This window comes from Mercenaria mercenaria, chromosome 15 (genome assembly GCF_021730395.1).
Source record: "Mercenaria mercenaria strain notata chromosome 15, MADL_Memer_1, whole genome shotgun sequence".
Lineage (NCBI taxonomy): Eukaryota > Metazoa > Mollusca > Bivalvia > Venerida > Veneridae > Mercenaria > Mercenaria mercenaria.
The window spans coordinates 71,101,713-71,124,933 of NC_069375.1; the positions used below are offsets into that span (position 1 = coordinate 71,101,713).

The following is a 23,221-nucleotide window of genomic DNA, read 5'->3' on the forward strand; positions in this document are numbered from 1 at the left end:
GTGTTTCAAATTATCACCGACACACGAAACGGTATCTCAACAAATTATCTTACCGTGTCGCTCCATATATCTACAACATGACAACAATATCTTTATATATATTCCTGTGTCGGTGAAATTTTGTATTACGACATCGTTGAGACTTGACTTACGTTGGAACATAGTTCTCTCGAAGTAATATTAATGTATACCTACCGTTTAATTTATCCATTAACCCGTTTTATGTTACAGTAACAAAGTATAAGTCAATGTTATTTCTAACACAGTGGTACCCCCTCAAAATTAAAAAAAAAAAAAGCTGTCAGTATTGATGCCGAATGCCCCCGAAGTAGGCCCAAGAATGCCACAGTTGCGCAAAAAATCACATATCATTTTGTGAACTAGACCTTGATCTAAGAGGCCTCGGTCATAAGCGTGACACATCTTCTCAATATGGTTGACATTTGTGTCAAATTATTTTCAAATCCCTCGATAAATGGCAGAGTTATGGGCCATAAAAGAAACACCTTGACTTCTAGGTGTGACCTTGACCTTCGAGTTAGGAGTCTGTGTCTTGCGCATAGCACCTCACCTTATTATAGTAAACATGTATGCCAAGTAATTTCAAAACCCCTTCATCAATGGCAGGGTGATGGACTGGACACGAAACATACCCTGTTTACCTTTGACTTATAAGTGTGACCTTGACCTTGGAGCCAGGGGTCTGGGTCTTGCTTATTACGGTAAACATTTATGCCAAGTTGTTTCAAAATTCCTTTATGGATGGCAGAGTTATGGACCGGACACGAAACATACCATGTTAACCTATGACCTCTTAGTGTGACCTTGACTTTGGAGCTAGGGTTCTCGGTCTTGCGCATGACACGTTGTCTTATTATGGTAAATATTTATACCAAGTTATTTCAAAATCCCTTCATGGATGGCAGAGTTAAATACCGGACACGAAACAGATGATGTTAACATTTGACCTCTAAGTGTGACCTTGACATTGGAGCCAGGGGTCTGGGTCTTGCACTTGACATGTCGTCGCATTATGGTTAACATCTATGCCAATTTTTTTCAAAATCCCTTGATGGATGGAAGAGTTTCAGCCCGGACAAGAATTTACCGGACGCACGGACGGACAGTGCGATTTTAATATGCCAACCTTTGGGGCCATAAAAAATATCAGTCACCACAATATGGCAATTAGACATGACCCAAGCTCTTTCGGGGATTTTATTTTTTGATTTTTCACAGGAATTTCTAATTTCAATTTGTGTAAAATCCGTAAGGGCTATGACGTATTGGCATGTAAAGTAGAGGAAGATGGGGTATACGATATTATTCCATAGGAAATTTCGAACACATAGTATATCATACATTACAAAGCGGAGCCATTTTTCTGTTTCCGTTTTTTTTTTAAAACATTCTTTTTTGTGTACATGCCTTTCTTTATTAAATTAGTCCGAAATATAGGTATGGTTTTCGAGAAGAGCCTGTGCAGTTAGATATACTTCACGTTTTTGTTACATAACTTTTTCAAATATATCTACAACTTACAACAAAATAAATTGAAATCTTTAGTTACGGGCATATCATAAAACGGAAATGTATATTTCACCATTACATCAGGGACTCTAACTGATCAGCCAGAGAGCTGCCTTTTTGAGTACCTACCATATTACACTTTGGTTTAATAAGGCATATTTACAAAAAATGTAGTGACTATAATATTGTTTCAACATCGTCTTGGATTTTGTGAAACAAGGGAGTCTATTGAAAAGTCCCAGTACGATGTAAACAAATTTCCAACTTTAATTGTATCAGTTCGCAACATTTTGATGGGGAAGTGGGCTCCATGGCCGAGTAGTTAAGGTCGCGGATTTAAAAACACATGCCCCTCACCGGTGTTGGTTCAATTATTCATGTGAGGAAGCCATCTAGCTGGCTTACAGAAGGTAGGTGGTTATAACCAGGTGCCCGTGATGACATGATGCACAAAGGGGCACCTGGGGTATAACTCCACCATAAAAGCTCTATAGTCCGCACATGACCTATAATTGTGTCGGTGCGACGTTAAACCCCACAAAAACTAAATAAAAAAGAACGAGAGAAAGCCAATATCTTGTACGCATTATTAAGCATGCAGGATACATATCATGCACAATTATTTCCATAAATACGTATACTAGCATATAGACTAAACTTATCAACAGTTCATAAAAAGAGCGTCTTTGTTATACATTTCTTTTTTCATTGAAGCTGTACAATATTAAGGGTATATCTACATAAATATCAAGTAAATTCACAAGGGGAATATACGTACCACATTTGCATTTTATTGATAAGGTGCAACAAAATGGGAAACCTTTAATTAAAACCACTGAAACATAAAGTAAAGCAGAACTACATTAGTTTTAACAATAAACCCCTTGTGAAAATATCGCATGTTGCATTCACTAGATGTAATATATTTTAATCTTACACTGAAACAAAACAAAAACCTTTTACATAATCATTTAAATAAAAAGAAAACGGGAGCGATGTTTGGTTATTGTTTGTTGGATTTAGAGACACACCGACAAATTTAAGGTCATATGGCAGTTCTTCCAGGTTTTTTTTGTGGAGACCCCATCTGAACCTTCAGGAGTTGTTTTATGCATGAGTGAGCACATTGGTAGAACCATTGAACTTCGATAAGACAGCTAGGTGCTTTTTTATATTAAGAAATTTACACATCAGATGAAGTATTGAACCCACATAAGTGATGGTTAAGGGATTCGAAGTCAGGACCCTTAACCACTGGGACATGTCGGCATCTACAGAAGAAAAGTTTGAAATAGTTGTGAAATTTTCACACTGATTTTTAAATGTGCCAGTAACTAGCATTAATGTACAAATGTATGCGTCCATCTCATGCAATCGTTTGGAGATAAACAAAACGCAAAACCTTAAAACCACCGGTGAACTAATTTTCTGGAATTACATTCTAGAAAATTTTAAATCAAACGTTAGAATTTTGTCACACGAACAGATATAAATTGATCAATTCTGTTAATATTTGCATGTTTTTTTTTCAACATTAATTGTCACTGCAATAATTTTATCTGACGACATTTTCTGTAAGAAATCATAAATTGTTTGTCCAATACAGCATGCTTTATATGATTTTAATTTACACATCACGCATCTCAGAATCCAAGACTGTTTTGTGCTTGTACATACTTGTAAATCCACATGTTTAAAATAAATACAAATGTATAAATGTATCTATTTTTTATTTTCATGGAAAAAATCGAATTGTGATTTTTAATGTTGCCGATTAACACGAATCTATTTTGTCTTATAGGACTTAGAGAAAAAAGAACAATTAGTAATGTGTTAGTAGCCCTTGACACTAATACTCGAGGACAAGTCGGGGTTTGTGACACATGAATGTATGTTATTAGATTGGAAAGAGATAGGTCCAAAAATTACATAAAAAGTTTTTTTGTATAAATTCTTTTTTTTTTATTTCTTTGCATACAGTTAAGTTGTGTAAAGCCAAGAGTATCTGAAAGTTAAAAAAAAATATCTTAGAAAAGCCCCAATCTTTCATTTCTTGTTTTGTTAGCACATGTTTACAAATTAATATTTGAACGTCGAGATGTCGTAAATTGCATAATTTTGATGACACGTCGGTTTCATTTTGTCATGATGAGAAATTGTAAAGTTATAAAAGTATACTTTATTATAACAATAAAGAAATCTAAGGATTAATAATCCATTAATTTCTTTGACAGAAGAAAACAGACATATTTTGTATAAAAAATCGGTCCCCTCGTGATTTGTGTTAGATGGTATAACGATGTTTTCTTAGAAAAATAACGCTCAGTTCATTAACTTCAACATATCCTCGGTTGATGAATACATATTTGGAATGAACCTGGGCGACGCATTGTACCAAATTCTGAACACTTGTTTCTACAATCTCAGTTTAACGTAGAATTTTTACATTATAAAAATGGCCTAGCCCATATGAAAACGTAACAAGTTAAGAGCTCAAATTTAGGTATCAAAGTAATAACACAGTTAATTTACGCTGCCTTAAAGCATAAAGGTACTGGGCCCGTAATCAAATTCGTAAACTTCCGTACGCTAACGTTTTTTTGCGTATCAAACTCCGGTATTCTTCGGGGAATACGGAGACTTAAAGTGTGACTTAATAGGACAGAAAATGTAAACTATTCATCATTTTTGTCAACATGCAAACAGTATCTATATAAATACCGAAACAGATGAACTGGGCACGATATATCTTGACTGATTATGGTTTCGCCATCTATATTAGTTTCCCTTAAAATGAATTGAGAAATCAACACTTTATGCAGTCTATGAAAATTAAAGTCTTCGGTTTTGAAAGCAAGAACGGAATTTTGTGCAACTATTCTGATATATTGAAGTATTATGAAATCTGCCGTAAGCTGCTTGAGATTCATTTTATCTTTAAAAAGTCACATGTCGTTAAATTCCATTTTTGTCGAAGTCAAATGTCGTTAAATTCCATTTTTGTCACATTCAGAAGTTTTCCTATATTACATGTCGTGTGTTGCATGCTACTCGACATTCAAACTTTTCTGTATAAAATCAACGTTCGAATGTTGAATATTGTTTATTTTTGGCATTCAATTTTTGCAAATGTTATACGCCGAAACGTTCATGCCATTTATTTGAAAAAAGGTTACAGTTTGAGTGCCCTATGGCCAAAACCAATTTTGGCATTTCGAATGCCGTATGTCGTGTGCTAACAGCATTCAAGTTCAAGTCAAAGTTCGAATGCAGCAAGTCCAATGTCGTTTTGTTCACGACATTCAAATGTTTGCCAGTGTATGTCGGATGTTATTTGCTGCACGATATTCAATTCATTTTTCTGTTTGAAGTTAAAGTTCGAATGCCGTATGCCTAATATTGTTTTCATTTTGCACTCAATATCTGATTTTGCACTACACTCAAAATGTTTCCGAATGTCGCATGTCGCGGCATGCACGTCATTCAAATTTATCTGCAAAAGTGAAAATTAGAATGTCATTTGTCCAATATCATTTTTGCTCGACGTTCAATCTGTTTTCGAGTGTCGTATGTCGAATGTCAGTTTTTTTTTTACAACATTCAATTTCTTCTATAAAATGTCAAAGTTCGAATGCTGCTTGTCCAATGAAGTTATTTTTGAAGGACATTCAAAGCTTTTTAAATGTCGTATGTCTATTATCGTGCATCGTACGACATTCATAGTACCTGTAAAATCCAATTTTGTATGTCCAATGTCGTTTTTCTCAAGATATTCAAAACGTGTTGCTGTATAACGCGTGCTGTACAACATTAAACTTTATCTGTAGAAAGTTCTAGTTTGAATGTTTTTCAGTCAAAACCAAAAATTTGACCCACTTTAGCAAATTCCTTGTCGCCTTCATTCTTGTTCATCTATTACAAACACATGATGAATAAATTACATTGGAAAGAGGTTTTTACTTTAGCAAGGGCATATTCTTTGTTTTTTTTTAATACTTTTAGTCGATTTTTTTCTACTTTCTATGTGTAGTAGGACTGAAATAAAAGCTTTCTGCTCATTTCAGCCATGTCGCCAAGTATACTGACCCAAATAATAACTCTGTTGATAGCACTGGAGTACATCTGTGCACCAAAACTACATGCAGTATTATGAAAGAGGGTTCATTGCAATTGCGGAAGGATATTTTCAATAGCATAAGCACAAAATGCATTCATCCCGGTCATAACTATTACTGTCGCCTAAAACAGTTCTCACCTACCGTAACAATAACTAATATATTAACAAAGTATTTTGCAAAAGGTATAGATGTGACAAAATTGACAAACTGTCGTAAAATGATATATCTTTTTTAAAATAACTCCCTTGTTACTATCTGATAAGTAAATATTTCTGATATTATCGTTTCCAGTTCATTTTTATTTTGTCGCGAGTTAAAAACCTCTCCTCCGTAACGGGGACTTCTTCAAATGTACATGATAACAATGGTGTTTTCCCTCTGTGTCTGTATCATTTACCTTGAATGCATCAGTAAGAAGGCTTGTTTTTAGTATATGCCATCAAGGTATCGAACAGTTATCAAATACTGAAATAATTTTATCTCTTCCGTAACGTATCACTTCCGTAACATAACATCTTAGCTGTTGTAACTGCCTACTGAAATGCGGAAAGCACAATAAAGTTTCTTTCATGTGTCACTCAAAGGAAGCAGAGGCTGATCTGCAAAGACTTTTAAATGTAATTTTAAATTATTGGTGGAACAGTATTTCAAGTAAATGAGGTAAGTTCATAGTTATATACAAAAAAAAGCATTCTACTACATGATGTTTATGAAATTATGTTATAAGGTGACTGTTTGAATGTGTTTTCTCTGCTTTTCCAATTTGGTTTGAACGTAAAAATATACATAAAATATAGCGCTGAAATAAATATGCCTCTTTAAACATATCCGTTACGGAGGTGATAACGTGTTCGTAAATTCCAGTGCGACATTCAAATTTCATACATGAAAGTTTTGCCAAAGAGATATGTCAAAACTGACTCAGATTTCTAGAAATACATATTTTTTTCTGACTATTTTATCAGTAGAAAAGTGATATAGAGCTTGATTTTTTCCACAATACCGTTATGGAGGTGAGATAGTTTGTCTGACTGCATTGAACTTGTCCTTGTTTAGTCACTGCACTAATAAGATCTGGTTTCAGTAATGTTCTCGTCATTATGTAATATTTAAAATCTTACTAACATTTTTAAAAAATAAATGTGCCTTTGGCGACCACATGTTTTATTCTGTTACCGAGAAGATATTATGTTACGGAGGTTACATAGAAATTTTATTATTTATGTAGTAGAAATAAGGTATTCTTAGACTTGTTTTTATTGTAATTAGGTTTCTCTGAATTTCCTTTTTTGACAAATTTGACAATTTTTCTTCCATGTGCAAAGAAAATATAGTGGCACATATGACTTACAATGATTGGACGGACTTAATCAAACCGAGTCTGCTATTATTTTAGTTGACTGCATTCTTTGCTTTCAAAGAATCTTTACAGACTTTATTATCCAATAGAAACTGTTGTACGTTGAACGTCCGAAACATCGATGTGACAGAATAAAAGACATAAAATGTTAGTAAGGAAACGTTTATTAACATTATTAATTGAGTTGGAACTGTTTAGAAAATGCTTGACAAACACACTAATATCAGAAAAGTAACCGAAAAAATGCAAATTCAACTGTTGCTGACAAATCACAGAAATGTGTGTGCGAGGAGAGAAATCTGGACGGCTGTGTAATTTAAGACATGGCTCATGATAAAGTTCAGATTAATTTTCTTACTGAATCTTGGAACTATAGTAACAAATGCAAAGTCCCATTCGTCCAAGATGTAAAAAGAATAAAAGAAATCAGACGTATACAAAATAGTTGATTATTTAGAAAAGACAAGAACATCAAGAAATGTTCGATGTTCTTTGACGGAGATCATAGATGGATAGAAAGCCTGCACCATGAGAGAGCTTTATCATTTTAACTGTTTTTAAAGAACCCTGACATTTTATATTATGGTCGTAAATCTATTACACAAATCAGTTTGATTATAGGCTTAACTATACATATAACATAATTTCTGTAACGCATTATCACTTCCGTTACTAGATGCTCCAATATTTGCTGTATATACAGATTTTGTATAAATGACACACATGGTAGTTTAGTTTAGTTGCTGTTTAGTCTTATGCAGGTAATTGTTTGAAAATGTACAGTTTCAATGGTTGTCTCTTTAATGAAATGTATTGTTTTTGAATATATGTTAGGTGACAGGTTTCTAATACTTAAGCAGTGCCAGAACTGTAATATGTCAACTTATTGTGTTGTGTTTTAATCAATTCTTTAAAACATTCAATAAAGTTCCAAAATCATGTTCCCATGGTAGAAAAAACAACAACAATATATTCTTTAGGCTTATGTTTTCATTTCGTTGTAAATTTTATCACTTCCGTAACGGAGTTGTATGTTTTTAAAATCGCCATTCCAGCACTGTAATATGCGTAGCTCATCCGTAACTTATTGTGTGGTGTTAAGGACATTCTAAATTGATAGTGGGTTGCCAATTTCCTTCTATACGATGCTCAATTTAATAATTATAACAAGTGTAAATATTCAAATTTTTGTTTTAACAATACAGCTTAAAATTGTCAGTCATATACCTTTATTCTCTTTCGGTATTGACGGTAGAAAATGTCATATTGATTGGATTGTGTGTCGGACGTGTTTATCAATCGTGTTTCATTAAAGGGTTTCTTTTGACTAAGTAACTGCGTTATTGTTTAATTTATTAATGTCCGAAAATACAGATGGTCACTAAATTCTACCCTCCGTAACATGAGTAAATGCAAATACGTATCAACATTCGATATTGTTTAAACGCTATCAATGTTGTGGTAGCAATTTTTCAGAGACAACCAGGAGATGTTGGACTTTTGAATAAAACAAGTTAAGAACTGTTATTTAACATTCACATTCTTAAGATTTTTCTAATTGTAAGTGGGTCAAATTTTTGGTTTTGGCTGTTTTAACGGTATGCAAAATGTGTTTCTTTAAATTTCTTAATATTGGATGTCGTGAATAGCGTGATGAATGGAGTTCTATTTTATCTGTAAACCATCAATATTCAAATGTCGTGTGTTATTTTCGATTTTTTGTCTAGTGCTGAAAAACATTCAAATTTTTCGATTGTGGTTGTGTTAAGCCATTTCAACTTTATCTAGGAGATACAGACATTTTAATGACGTTTTAAGCACATTAACTGGAAGTGAAGTGGAATACCACTTTCATCTGTTTCCTGTACATACACGTATAATGTTGCAGCAAATAAAACCAATTAGTAGAACCTACACCTTGTAAGAAACTTTGAATATTTTCATTTAGATCGATTGTTATTAAAATCTTATGCTTATTTGAATCTTGCGTCTGCCTGTTTGATTAATCAGTACTGACGTCATATGATAAATTCTGGCCGTAATCATTGTAGGGGTCGAACTCACGATTTCCCAGTTAAGCTGTCAACACCACGACCACTAGTCCAATGCTCCCATGATGAAACGATTTGAAACTGTTCACCACATTTTCAATTGTAAACAATTAAGGACATGGTTCATATTTTACCACAAATGTAAATGGCTCTCTGAATGTGTTGTATCATTTTAAATACTAGTTAACGAAGAATGAACCACAAGCTATAAGCAAGACGAAAGCATCTTCAAATTCTACAGTAGGATGTCAAAAGATTTAAAGGCATAAGTATAACCTACATTTTGTTTCCAACTGCTTTTCAGAAAAAAAACATGCTACATGTAAGTGCCAACTTTTACAACTAGGGAAAACTTAAAGTAAAATGGATAAATATCACATATAATTCATAATGAAATGATCAGAAAAATACACGATAGCGTTTACAGACATTAGTACGACCAACATTTTTTTAACTGCTTGTCTGTAGAAAACATGGTAAGTGCTAACTTTTACAAATAGGGGAAACTTAAATATATAGAATAGATATCGCACATACTTTACAACAAACAGTCAGAAAAACATACCACAGCAAAAACTACATTAATGACTACATTTCAATTCAAACAAATGCCTGTCAGAAAAAAAATGGAACAAGTTTTTTAAAACTGTGGGGAGACAAGGAGTATCAGGTCAACAAGCAAGTAGGCCATTTTATCTTTCACATTGCGATAACAACATTGTTGATAAAAATGTACAATACAAACCTCAATACAAATTCTTTGTAAACACAAATCAGATATGTTTATGGTAAGTAACACACACACATGAGACATGAATAGTAAATGAGCTTCACTTGCACTTTTATTTATCTATGTAACTCGTGCATGTCCTTAAGCGGAAGATTTAACTGATTCTGTTGTTTACGTCATAACGTATAATAAAGCCCATCTAATCGCAGCAATAAATAATAAGTAGTAAAAGTGGTTAGAAATAGTCTACTTTTAGAAAATGTCAAGTTTATGTATTTCTGAAGATATCGTTCTTTTAAATTGTTTTTCACCTTACATCTTGAAATATGACTGAATTTCAGGCAGACTCTGTAGGTACCGGCATATTTTTTTAATATGTATCCCATTTATGGGACAAAAAAAAAAGAACATAGTGTAAGATATTGTATTAAATATAATGTAGTTTTCACATACGGGTTGAAGCATTCAGCATTATAAGTTCAGAAAGTTTTATGCGCGGTTACATTAATCACCCGGAGTAATACAGACATACATGAAAAGAGATATATCAGAACCTATGTAAACAAGGTAAATCACTTAACATTATAATTACTGTAAAAACAAATGTTATGCCTAGTGAAATCTTTGTGAAACAATTAATTCAACTGAAATGCTACTTATTTGATAGTGTATACCGTTTTAGATAAAAGTCAGGAGACTTAAATCATATAACTTCCAATATGTCGTATCTTATGTTAGCTTTAATGGTAAGTGTTTATTGTTGGTTTTTATTATTATTTGGACACATTTTTATTACTAATTTAGCACAATTGTTTGGTACGCAATACCAACAATTTAAACACAAAACCATTTTTTTTGATATTTTGTCTTTATTTACAGTAGGATATATCATTGAAGCATTTACGACATTTAAAAAAAATGTATTCAGTACTTCTTTTATTTATCTACAGTTACACAAAACAGGTACATGAATATCTATTTATAAGGCTGTGAATGTTACAAATGAGCGACACGAGAATGGCATAGACATACCGTTTACACAAATGTTTAATAAGTTGAATTACTTTCGCAAAACTGTCTCCATGAATGTCATATTACGCTATAAATACAAGCAATAATATACAAATGTAGAGGCTGTACAATTCCTAAATACCTGACTTCTTGTCATTTTTTGATTGTGAGCTGACAATTTTAATTTCAGATTGCAGGTTTGTTTCGCAGTGTAAGCGCCATAAGCTGCAAATCAAGTGAGTAACTTTTATCTTAATATTGCCGTTGGAAGCTTGAAAACGCAGGATTCAGAACGGTGTCACATGTAGATTAAGACAATTTACTGATGAATTGAGGCTTAATTGTGTTTCGCTTCGAAGACTATACAGTACTGTAACAAGTAACTAAGTTATACTCCTACCTTTTCAGAGTTTATATATTGACAGGCGACTGGAAGAAAACGGATTACAGTCAATATCATACATTTACTGTATGGCTTGCTTGTCAGTAGTCGTAACTATTGCCCCAGCACTTCAGGTAAATAGTCTCGACTATTAACCGGTAAAGCAGTTAATGACATTTTATGACAGGGCATCAGCAATAAATGTTGCATAACATTTTCTTCAAATCTTGACTTTAGCGTAGCCGGCCAAATATATTATAATGTTATTAATCAAGCATTGTTATTTGTCCAAGGGTTGTCGTATTGGCTCGAGACCGTAGGCCGAGGGCCAATACGACTGCCCGAGGACAGATAACTAGGCCAATATGAAATCGCTTGATTACTGATAATATTATTACATTGTATTCAACTTTCGACTGTTGGCAGTAACACCATAAGAACTCTGTGAGTTACCTTATGGCAGCTATGCTCGTTCAGGTGAAAATCTTGACAAGTTGTTTAGACTTTTTAGAAATCATAATCATTTTAGCCCGTAAAACAGAATGAGTTGTATGTAGGTACTTGAGAATAATTTTGAGAGATATTTTTGATGTGACATAATCAAGAGTAATTAGAACTTACCTTATGTTTTGAATTTCTATTTATTTTCTTCAGTGAGTTATCTTATCATTTGAACTGCCATAAAACTGCTCTAATGTACTTCCGCCATACTGAATTTAGAGTGACCTTCATTTGAGGTGTGAAAATATAGTGAACCAAAGCTTTCAAATGCAGCTGTTCCATAGCACAAAACAGCTCAGTTTGCAAGACCTGAACTAAAAATAGCTGTATAAAAAGTAATACTAAAATTTGGAAATAAACAAAGCAGATATTTTACCTGCATTTTTCCAAATTTTTGGTTAGATTTATAAATCCTTTCAAAATACTTTATTAAAAATTCATGAATGGCAAAAGTTTGTTCAAAGTTTCAGTTAGTGCATAGGAGAATTGTCTTACTGAATAGAACTAAACTTATTACAAAATCTGTTTTCAAATTTGACCACTTCATGTATTAAAACGAAAATACATTTGTACATATTGCTATTTTCAGCATATATAAAAGTAGTGCAATTTGCGGACAATGACTTTTCTATGTATTGTGTACCAAACTGCCTAAAACTGTAAGACAAGTCTCAGACTTAATGTGAACAAGATTTGGCAACGATCCAAAATTCGTTTCAAGGATTGTGCAAGTATAAAAAAGGTTTAATTTATTATAGTGGAATTTATGTACTTACGCGCTGTTTATCTCACGGAAAATTTGGAGCAAATGGAATTTTCGGCACTTTCTGCGGTAACTACCGAAATTACTTAACGTAACTTTCTCACACATACGTGATTTTATATTTATAAATTATAAAAAACAATCGAAAAATTCGCTTTATCACGATATATGCAAACATTTTTAGACAATCTTGAAACATTGGGCCACAGTATTTCCGCATACTGGTCCGGGACAAGTTCGATGTGTATAGTGATTCCTTATTAGATGTTTCATGCGTCGTAAACTAACCAATTTTGATCTATCGATTTTTGTACAATATGAGAATTTATGTAGCATGTTTTTAAAAACACAGTGTGAATAAATCGCAGAAAAAAAAAATGTACAGCCAAATATGTTGGGAGGTAATACAATTTGTATACAATTGTAGATAACTACAAAACAAACAAAATGCAATCAGTTGAACTTTTTACGCGAAACCCTGATGATTAAAATCAGCAATATCTCAAAACTTTTCTGTATCGTGGTTTTTCGTTAAACAGTGATAATTTTTCACACTTTCATAGATTTAAACTGATAATAAATGTGTATTGAAATTCCGGCATAGAAATGGACACTGACTTTACATTACTGCGGTGTTGACAGCGGAAGCAGCGGTCCAGTAGTAAGACTGTCTACGAAACCAAGGATAACGAGTCCTTCATCTGAAAATTACGAACATTAGGATCAGTGTTCAGTATACACCTGAAAATAATAGACTTGCTATTTGCCGAGTGCACACTTGTTTTCTATCGTCCTTAATATAAAGTAGACTAGTAAATATTCGTACACATGCATAATCTCATAAACACTTCTTTAATGTATGTTCTCTGAAATTAACAAACAACTGGCACAACTGAGTCACCATACTTTAAAGTAAATTCAGTTTATTCCCCACGAGGTTCAAAATGCACGGGAGTCTCGTGATAGTACATGCCTTTAATTTCACATGTTTGAAATGTAAACAAATAGTTAAATTTGCTTCGTTTTATTTCTCAGGGAAAAGATCGGACGGTTTTTGATATTGGAATAATTATAGAACATATATGCATTTAAAGTTGAAAGTTGATTGTTATTCTACAGGACGTAAAACTGAAACAAGTAAGCACTTTTACTTTTTCAGCAATGTGCCTCAGGTGAACTTTGACACTGTTTACAAAGAGAAATCAGTTTTGTGTAATCTTGAAATGCATTGTTCGGCTGAAACGTATAGTTCCCGGAAAAGTTCTAAAATGGTTTATTTGGGGGATTTTTGTTTTATTTATAAATTCAACACAATGTGCAATATTTCCAGTTTTTGAAAATGATTGAAATTGAACCTTATTTTAGAAAAAGTTCCGATCTTTCATTGATGCTTACAAATTTTAAGTGAAACGGCTTTCTTGTCCAAGAGAGGTGTGTAAAGCGAAAAACTATATTTACACATTACGTTTATTCTTTAAATGTAAAGGATCGATAACAGATTAAGGAGATCGGCCAGTGCAAAACTATACTAAATGGATATCTCGAACCATGAATAAGGAGGCATATTTATTTTAGCAAGGAAATCTGAGGTAAATGAACAATCATATATTTAATTCCTTGAAATAAACATGGCGGCGAAATATTTTAGAAAAACTGTGCACGTGTTTTGCAAAACCAGTACCTTAAAAGTCATTTCCTTTTATGCTGCAGGCAACGAGACACAAAATTGTACACATATGTGTTGATCAAGATAAAACAACCAACCAAACACATATTATACACTCCCATGCCTCGTTTAATTCTTATCCGAAATTGTTTGCAGTTCACAACTGACACTGTTGTTCGCCAATTTATTCATCCACTTTCCAGCATTTGAATCGCTATTTATCATTGCACAAATAGTCCACACTATCAAAATGTCTGTTAAAGATAAGTCTCATCCTTTTAATTAATCTGAGTTTCCATAATTTCTATTTATTTTCCTTGACAACTGCCAGAATTTCTGACAGGAAACACATTTTACACAATACCGAATAAGCGAAAGTATCGTTGTAATCTATGAACGACACGAACATCCAGCTCAGTCATACTTGGACTAACATGAACATGTTAGATGATTTTTTGTCAAAATGTGAAAAAATAAATGTAATGTATCACTCTGATGTAAAACAAAATGGCGTCATTTAAAAATCTAACGGAAGTGACTTCTCCGTATTGGCCCTCTCTTTTGAATCAATCAAAATGCTTGAATTCCGTATTGGCCCTTTTCTCGTATTGGCCTTGTTTTCCTCATATTGGCTCATTTACGTTTTGTATTAGCTTTGTCTGTTTCATATGATGTTTGCAATTGATCTAATACAGTGTGAAATTTTGTATAGTTGAATAATAACGATGAGTACAGACCGTTCATATAGCACAAACTATAGACGAAAATTTATATGAGGAGAGGTGTAATGATAATTAATACAATCCTAATTTCTGGCAGTTTAATCGGTATCCACTTGTTGTTATAATCTTTTGAAATATTCGTTAATGGCCAGATTATGCCATATATTCCAAGTAAACTATTCTTATGATCTTTATACCAATCGTTTTTTTTCCAGCCTGGATTGTTCCTATGTGACTTTTCCTAAGTTAACGATACAATAACATTTTGTTATTTTTAGGTACCATCGGGAAAGAGTTTGTATTTGGAATTTTAGACTTTGCCAATAGTTGTTGTCATGATAAAAGGAATATCATAGCTTTGGATATTACAAATGTATCTCCAAACGATACACGTATAAGACTACAGATACCTTACTTCAATAACGACACTTACTTTGATATTCACTCCGGAGAGAAGAAAACAATTACGATAAATCCTAACATACAAAGACATGACACGTTCAAAGAATCGCGTGGAATAAAGATCACTTCAGAACACGAAATTAGCGTTGTTGTTACTAATGCATTTAACAGCGGTTATAGTATAGACACCTATAACATTTTACCAGTTGATGAAAGCGGAAATGATTACATAATTTACTCATATGAAAACACACAGTCATCTGATGGAAGTGTGTGTCTTGTAGTCGGAAATGCAAACAACACAAACGTTACAATTGTAAATGGAACAAATGTCTTAAGGTCACTTGTTTTAAATCCATTTGACATATTTCAGTATGAATGCTATCATGATTGTGACCCGACAGGCATCCGTGTAAGTTCCAGTGAGAACATTTATTTTGTGGCTGGATCATCATACACTGGAATTCCTTCCGGTCAAAAGGAATATATAGCAGCTGAAATGTTACCAACGTCTACGTGGTCATATAAGTACATCGTTGCTCCGGTGTCACCAAAGTCAGCCTTTATGTTGATAATAGTTAATCATTCTAAATTCCTTTATGATCAAGGCGTGTTTTGTTGCAAGTTATGAAGAAGGAAATCAAACGAAGTTTAAAACAGGATGTCTTCTAGAAAATGTAGGTATCAATCCGCATCTAATCTATTTTTACATACTCATCTCAAATTAAAAAAAGTAAAATAGTGTCCTAAACATATATTCAAATTGATTTATTTTCATATGAAATGACGCAAAGAGTTTTAAATTTGTCACCAAAAATTGCTTTCACTGACGTTTAGACTGTTTGCTCGTTATACTATTCTTAATGTTTAAACAGACTTGTGAAATCAAACGGAATGACTCGAGATATTCGGATGCTCCTTGTTTTGAATGTTGCCACGGTGATTTTTGTAACAATAAAGGATGTGGGGAAAATGGTATGTTATTACGTTAAGGCTATGTATTAGTTCGATTCATCATTAAGTAAATGGACAATGTAAAGTTGTAAAATGAAATGTTAAAGAACGTTCTATCATATTAAGCGATGAATTCTTACTTTGGACTAGCATGCGTTTGTCTTTCACCGATACTGGCTGTGAAGTCCAAGTGAAAGACTAATCAGTTTCATGTTACATTTTTAGACACGGCCACAGAATCTTGTCGTCTTGCATTATGACATCCAAGTTCAAACTGGTATGTAACCGTACCAAGATATGTGCTAAAAAGTCACTTATATTTTTTTGTCATACAGCTTGATGGTGGAGGAAGACCTAAAGTGCCCCTCCGTGCATTATTTCATCACGAGCGGGCACCAGGGTAGAACGACAGACCTTCCGTAAGCCAGCTGGATGGCTTCTTCACATGAAGAATTCAATAACCTGAGTAAGGCGCTAACCCACATCGGTGAGAGGCAAGTGATTTGAAGTCAGCGAACTTAACCACTCGGCCACGGAGGCCCCATTTATGTATTAATATCACATGACAATGATAGGTGTATCATTTGATATCAATTTTAAAAATTATGATGTATAGGTAATTATATAATTATATATGAGACTCAGCGTGAACGAAATCTCATGAAATATTTTGTTTTTCAAATGATATCACTTTTGTTTCAACTTTTGCATAAGGAAAAGGAAATTTTCCAACGTGGCATTGTTTTCTAAAGCGATGTAGTAATAGGCACGAGTTCTGCAGCGGAAATATTGCGCAATATCGTGCGCTAAAGAACGAATGCAATATTTCTCGAAGCAAACCTATATGTTTGTTATTCGGAAAATATAACTTGATATGTTTCTTTCAAAATTATGTCTATCATGGAGTTTTTCCATCATATACTGAGTGGAAAAGAACTGTTAAGAGAACCATTATTAACGAAGCAAATTACGAATACATGACCAGGCAGGCTGACGAACGACATCATACTATTTCAGTTCTTTAGCATTCAGTCTGAAATTGCACCATGTAATACCTGGCGGTTTAGCCAACTGTTCCGCGAGTATTTACCGTACTGTCGGACGGTGGTGTTTGAATTAAGTCAAATATTTGCTAATGAGTGCATCAGAATATTCCCACAATGTTAATGTCTGTCGCGATCAGTTGTACACCATGTGATGTGATTTTGCCCTTTTAAAGACACTAACAAACATCATATGTGGAAAGGAATACATACATTATTACGTAGAGAAAGGTATTTCTTTTTCTGTTCATTAAACTACAAAGAGCAACTGTTTGAGCTATTGTCGAGATTTCCCCCTGCGATTCTCACCAGGTTAGTTTACTTAAACCCTTCAGTTCATACACATATGGTATCAAATATTTGAGTGAAATAACAGTCTTCTTTTATCTTTTCGCACGGTGAGACGACTGAAAGGTTTGTCGAAACTGCAAATAATGTTGAATTTTGTCTGATTTTAAGCCAGAGGATCTAGGTCTAGCATTTCCCATAAATTACTATATGGTGCAGTCATATCATAAGCTGAAACAAGAATAGGAATACCATCATAAAAATGATCGTAGTTCACATAGAAGTTGAAGATGCTTAAATAGCGTAAAAACGAGCTATTCTGTATTTGACCTTCTTTTGCAGATGTGTCATATTGAAGAGTACAAATGGTTCGATCATTCTCACTTTAAGCTAGGATGTGGACATGGATTGGTAAAATGCTAACCATTGTATAGTATAGTACTTAAAGTTACTTTACACCGTAACGTTCCTTTAATTTTGAACTTTACAATAATTAAACAAAAAATTGAATAATTCATTGAAAGTAAATCAAGTAAATTAATAGCTATCGATGAAGTAATCACTACTCCAACAACATGTTTTCATTAACATACCAAAATATACACATACGGATCATTTTACTGCCATTTCCTATTATTTAAAGTCACAAAAGTACACATAAAATATTGTGCTGCTAGAAAACTGGTTTCAAGCTTTTATGATAATACAGAGAGGTGTAGACTTTAACTTTTCACTACAAAATATCAAATTATCTTTACCGTTTTCCGATAGGATACGACAATGTTATTTTTCACTCGTAACGTTATCGTTAGTTCGAAATTCTAAACATTTTTGTGTATCTTTTTTAAGATGAGAAAGTGTATATGATGCCATTGTTTAATTGTGCTGAAATTTGATAAATAGCTCTAAGGGTACGCTGAATTTCACAAAAGTATTTTTTATAATTTTAAAATATTTGCAAAATAACAAATGGTGGGCTAGCTGTTCTTTCCAGAATGGTTTTCACGAATCCTCAAGCAGTAGGCTGTATACATTTTGCACAAGTCAACTGGCGATGTCTCAACTGAATCTGTGACACATATCTTCATTTAACTGGGGTTATGTTCATGATTTTCAGGCAGGAAGCGCTGCAAACTTTTAAATTCCAATAATGTCAATGATCACACTATTTCCATGGAATATAGAGACCTGTCCCTGAAACTACTGCTTCATAGATGAAATGCAAATATTACATCAAAAATAAATGTAACATGCAATGCTTGTTTGCATTCCGTGTCGTTTAAATTATGGCGGTAACTGGTAAATTTATGTAAATTTTGATGTACTGATCAGAACCATCGGCATAATAATAGTTAAGCTAAGTTTATAGAAGCCACTGCAGGCAATGCCGCAGACAGACACGGGCAGCACATGGATACGAAAATAGATCTTCGATGTAACTCATTGCAGACTTGGAGCGGTCTTCTGCGCATGCCCGAAAGTGATTATCAATTGTAGCGCACGGCAAAAATATGCATATTTTTGCATGTCCGCATGCATTTAGTGTACAATATGCATAAAATACTGACTAAAGGTTAGGGTTAGTATCACTATGGTTACAAAATATATACATTTAAGATATTTTCGTTCAAATTTAGTTAATCCGATATGTACCGGAGTCTGTAATTTATACCGGCGCTCCAAGTCTGCATTGAGTTACAGTCATAGATCTTAACTTGTCAATAAAACAACTGCACAATGTTAAAAACTAGTTACCCTTGGGAATTTTAAAATCTCAAAAAGTATGTGCAAAGGCTTATAAAGAAATGGCTTTAACCTAATCGGTCAGATGTACCCTGAATCTTGGACTATAGTTTTGTATGATTTTCAGTGTCACCCTGTGAGAAGAATGGGTAGTCACGTGTTCAAAAAGGAAACCCCTGTATGTCAGTCATGTTGCTCTGATGACTACTGCAACCGGAATTGTACAACTTCATCCCAAGGTCAAACTGGGTCCTTTATTGTCGGTAGGTGGTGATTTGTTGTATTTCTTTTTTTTTAATTTCATTTCTTTGGTTGTGTGATACGTGGCCCTAACATGATAAATTTATTTATTGAAGAAACATTTATGAACATCAGAGCATTCTGATTTTAACAAGCTTTGGTTAGAACTAACTGGACAGATTATTTGGTATTGAAATAGTTGCTAACAAAACAGTTTGCATTTAACTCACTGAAGCGTTTTTTTATGCATTTGTATTTCTACACTCGTATTTTCAAACGCTTGTTTAGTTACAATATGGCCTGAAACATGTTAACATTTTGAATTGTTGTTCAAATTTTATATTTTATGCGTGACGACTTTTAATTTCGTCGTGTTAATTGACCATGACATGTTTAGTTTAATTGTGGTCACATCAGATTTGTGTGTGTGCGGGGGGCGGGGGGGGGGGGGGTGAGGTAGTGTCAGCAGGGTTAGCGCCGTACAGATCTGTTCTCCTCAAGTATCTGCCAACTTCCTCACATGAATCAGAGGTAGAGGAAGAATGACTTCAGACACAGTGTCTTTTAACAAATCGTCACGGAGAACATACGCTCTGTTCTGGTTTTTCCTGGCAATCTACTCTTACCTTCTAATTTTTGTACATCAAAATTATAGCGTCATAGCAGGCCTTGACAGAAATTTCTTTCAATCGTGTCCGAGAAGGACCTCAAACTGTAGAATTCGATGTCCTTTACCAAGACGTCGGATACCTGCAGTTTGAATGGATTCGAATACATAAAACTCTGCCACAACTCATCACGGCAAGCAATATAACAACTATCAATTTAGCTCTTAACAAACAAAAAGTCACTCTAGCCAAACGAGTCAGATTCAGTTTTCTGGTCATACTGGAATTGCCTAGTTCTTTGTTTTAGTTGTGACATGTAACAAGAATTTATTTTGTAACTGTTTTTGTTTCTTTAAGTGGGTTCTCTAATACTCTGGATAAAATTCTATATTTTGCTAAATCTTCTCCTTCAGTATATTTCTTGTTGGGTTTAACGTCGCACCGACAAATGTATGGGTCATACGGCAAATTTCCAGCTTTGATGGCGTAGGAAGACCCCAGTTTCCCCTCTGTGCAGATTTAATCACGAGCGGGCACCTGGGTAGAACCACCGACATTCCGTAAGTCAGCTGGATGGCTTACTCATATGAAGAATTCAACACCCTGAGTGAGGCTTGAACCAATATTGGTGAGGGGCAAGTCCTTCAGTAAATGGCTAAGAGTTCTTTCCATTAGACTACATTGCTATCATGCCTAACATGTAACTCTGAGTAAAGTGATTTTTAATCCCCTTCACGAGTGGTGGTTGTGGGGCGGGGGTATTAGGAATGGTACCGTTCGTCCGTTCGAGCTCACATTTGCATACTTTGTTGGCTATGGGAACAATAAGTAACTGCACATTTTATTTGATGTCTCTCATTCAGTAAGGCTTTTATTTGGCTATTTTTCTTTTACGTGGCTAAAGGAACAATAAAAAGAACAAAAGAGTAGCCACATAAATACCAATATGCGGGAACTGCCGTCCGTCCGTACATAACAAATGTGTCCCCTCCATATAACTTAAACCCCCTTGAAAGATTGTCATGAATTTCTAGGTCAAATGATCACCCCTCTTTGTGCAAAACTTATAAGTCAGCCATGTCGGCTCAAGGTCAAGGTCACAACTCAAAGTCGGCTTTTTACACTTTCACTGTCCATAACTGTGGCAGGGGATATAACTGTCTTTCAGACTGACTTCTTTAAAATGCTTGAATAAAGAAAACATTCAAACGAATCCGGTATTGAATGTGGACTATCACATTGTCAAAACAATCAATGTCCATCGCTAAAACTTGGGATCCTCAGGATCCTGGGACACTGTTAATGTTGAGTCCTGCATAGAATTAAAACGTCATATGAACAATACACAAAACAGGCAAATATATTGGCTAATATATCGTCAATGATGTAGATAGTAATTTTTGAGATCGTGTAACAATCAAAATGGTACATGTCGAATAGTGATTATTTTCTTGACTGAAATCTCTGCTTTTCATTCAGATGTGTATGGTTATATCACAAGGAATGCGCTCTCGTGATAAAATTAATTTGCATCTGAAACCCAATCAGTGGCTTTTATTCAACAAAAATACCAATGTCTGGCATACAATATTTCTTAATTGACACATGTGCGACTGATCTATTTCTTATTATAATATGTCACGTATATACACTTGATTTAAAATGACAATAGTAAAACTCCTCTTACTCTAATTTCAGGTTAAGGTGAGACGTTCCACACACATATACAGATACATAGTGTAGATATCAGACTGACGACATCTAGCAAACACAACTTCTTTAAATGACTAAGCGTTTAATAGTAATTTTGAAATCCAGCAACGCTTGCCTCAACTCCAGAAACAATGAATCATTTAATTTTAAATCATTGATACTTCATGTGGCAATCTGCATGCGTTAGCAGATAATAAAAGTTCCGCCTTATCATTGAGTTTTTATGAAAATGCATATAGCAATGTGGATAAAAGAAAACCGACATTTTAAAAAATTATCAGAATAAAATATCATTGCGTTACGCCCGAGATAACAAATTTGTTTTGAGAAATACCGCATATTTGGTGTTAGCTTTTTTCACTTTTACTACTTTTATCTAAACAGGTGGAAGATTCCGTGAAAGCCAGTTGTAACAGTCAATATCTCTTAGCTGCTTTGGATTATTTCCGGGTCCTTAATAGTATTTTTATTTATGTACCTCCAGGGAGAGAATCAGCGGAATTTCTTGACATGTGGTAATGTCTTTAATAATATATATATATATATATATATATATATATATATAGAATCACTCCCCTTTTTCTGATATATCGGTAGAAACTTGCATTATATGTCATCCTGTCTTAACACGTTTCTGCAGTTGTAGTGAGGTGCTGACAGACAAAGTTTGATAAACATCAAAAATTGAATTTTTCCAACATCGATATAATGAGCTTAGATTGGATTTATATACTGTAACATGGTTGGTAAGATCTACAAATAAATTAAAGTATTTCAACTCATTTAGATTTGAAGATTGAATACTGCTTAAGCTGGTGCTAGGGGGCTTGGGTATTTTTCCATTAGTGCTCATTAGTGCTCATGAACTGACTAAATCAAACCGAGTTTGCAATTTTCACTGGTTGTCTTGATCACTTTCCAGATTTTATTTACTTCACAACAGCGGGTGTTAAGTGCTGTGTGGTGGCCGTAAAAAGTCGCCCCGAATTCATCTCAGTGTTGTTATATTTTCTGGTCCTTCGGGATAATTGATTTCAACTCATTTAAATTTGAAGATTGAATACTGCTTAAGCCGGTGCTAGGGGGCGTGGGCAGCAGTGTTGCATTTTCCATTACTGCTCATGAACAGACTCAATCAAATCGAGTCTGCAATTTTCACTGAATATCTTGTTCTCGGTGCTTCCGAGGGATCTACTTTCCAGATTTCATTTATATGATAAATACTTTCCGTTCATCAAGTGTTCATTATCTATGAAAAATCCTTCAAACTTAACGCGTCGTGATGTTTATGCTTGACATTATACATCGTCACTACATCAGCAGACTGTAGAGATGTGTCAATATAGAACAAAATTTTTAAAAACGTTCTTGTGTAAAATCTAAAGATAGCATGTCA

General features: G+C 34.0%; 1 long non-coding RNA gene across 1 annotated transcript; it reads left to right on the plus strand.

Annotated features, from left to right (window-relative positions):
* The first annotated feature begins 17,519 nt into the window (after window positions 1–17,519).
* On the plus strand, window positions 17,520–22,294 carry LOC128548863 (uncharacterized). Its single transcript, XR_008367262.1, has 4 exons — window positions 17,520–17,545; window positions 17,864–17,932; window positions 19,392–19,527; window positions 21,811–22,294. It is a non-coding gene; the product is annotated as an uncharacterized LOC128548863 (long non-coding RNA).
* Window positions 22,295–23,221: the final 927 nt, after the last annotated feature.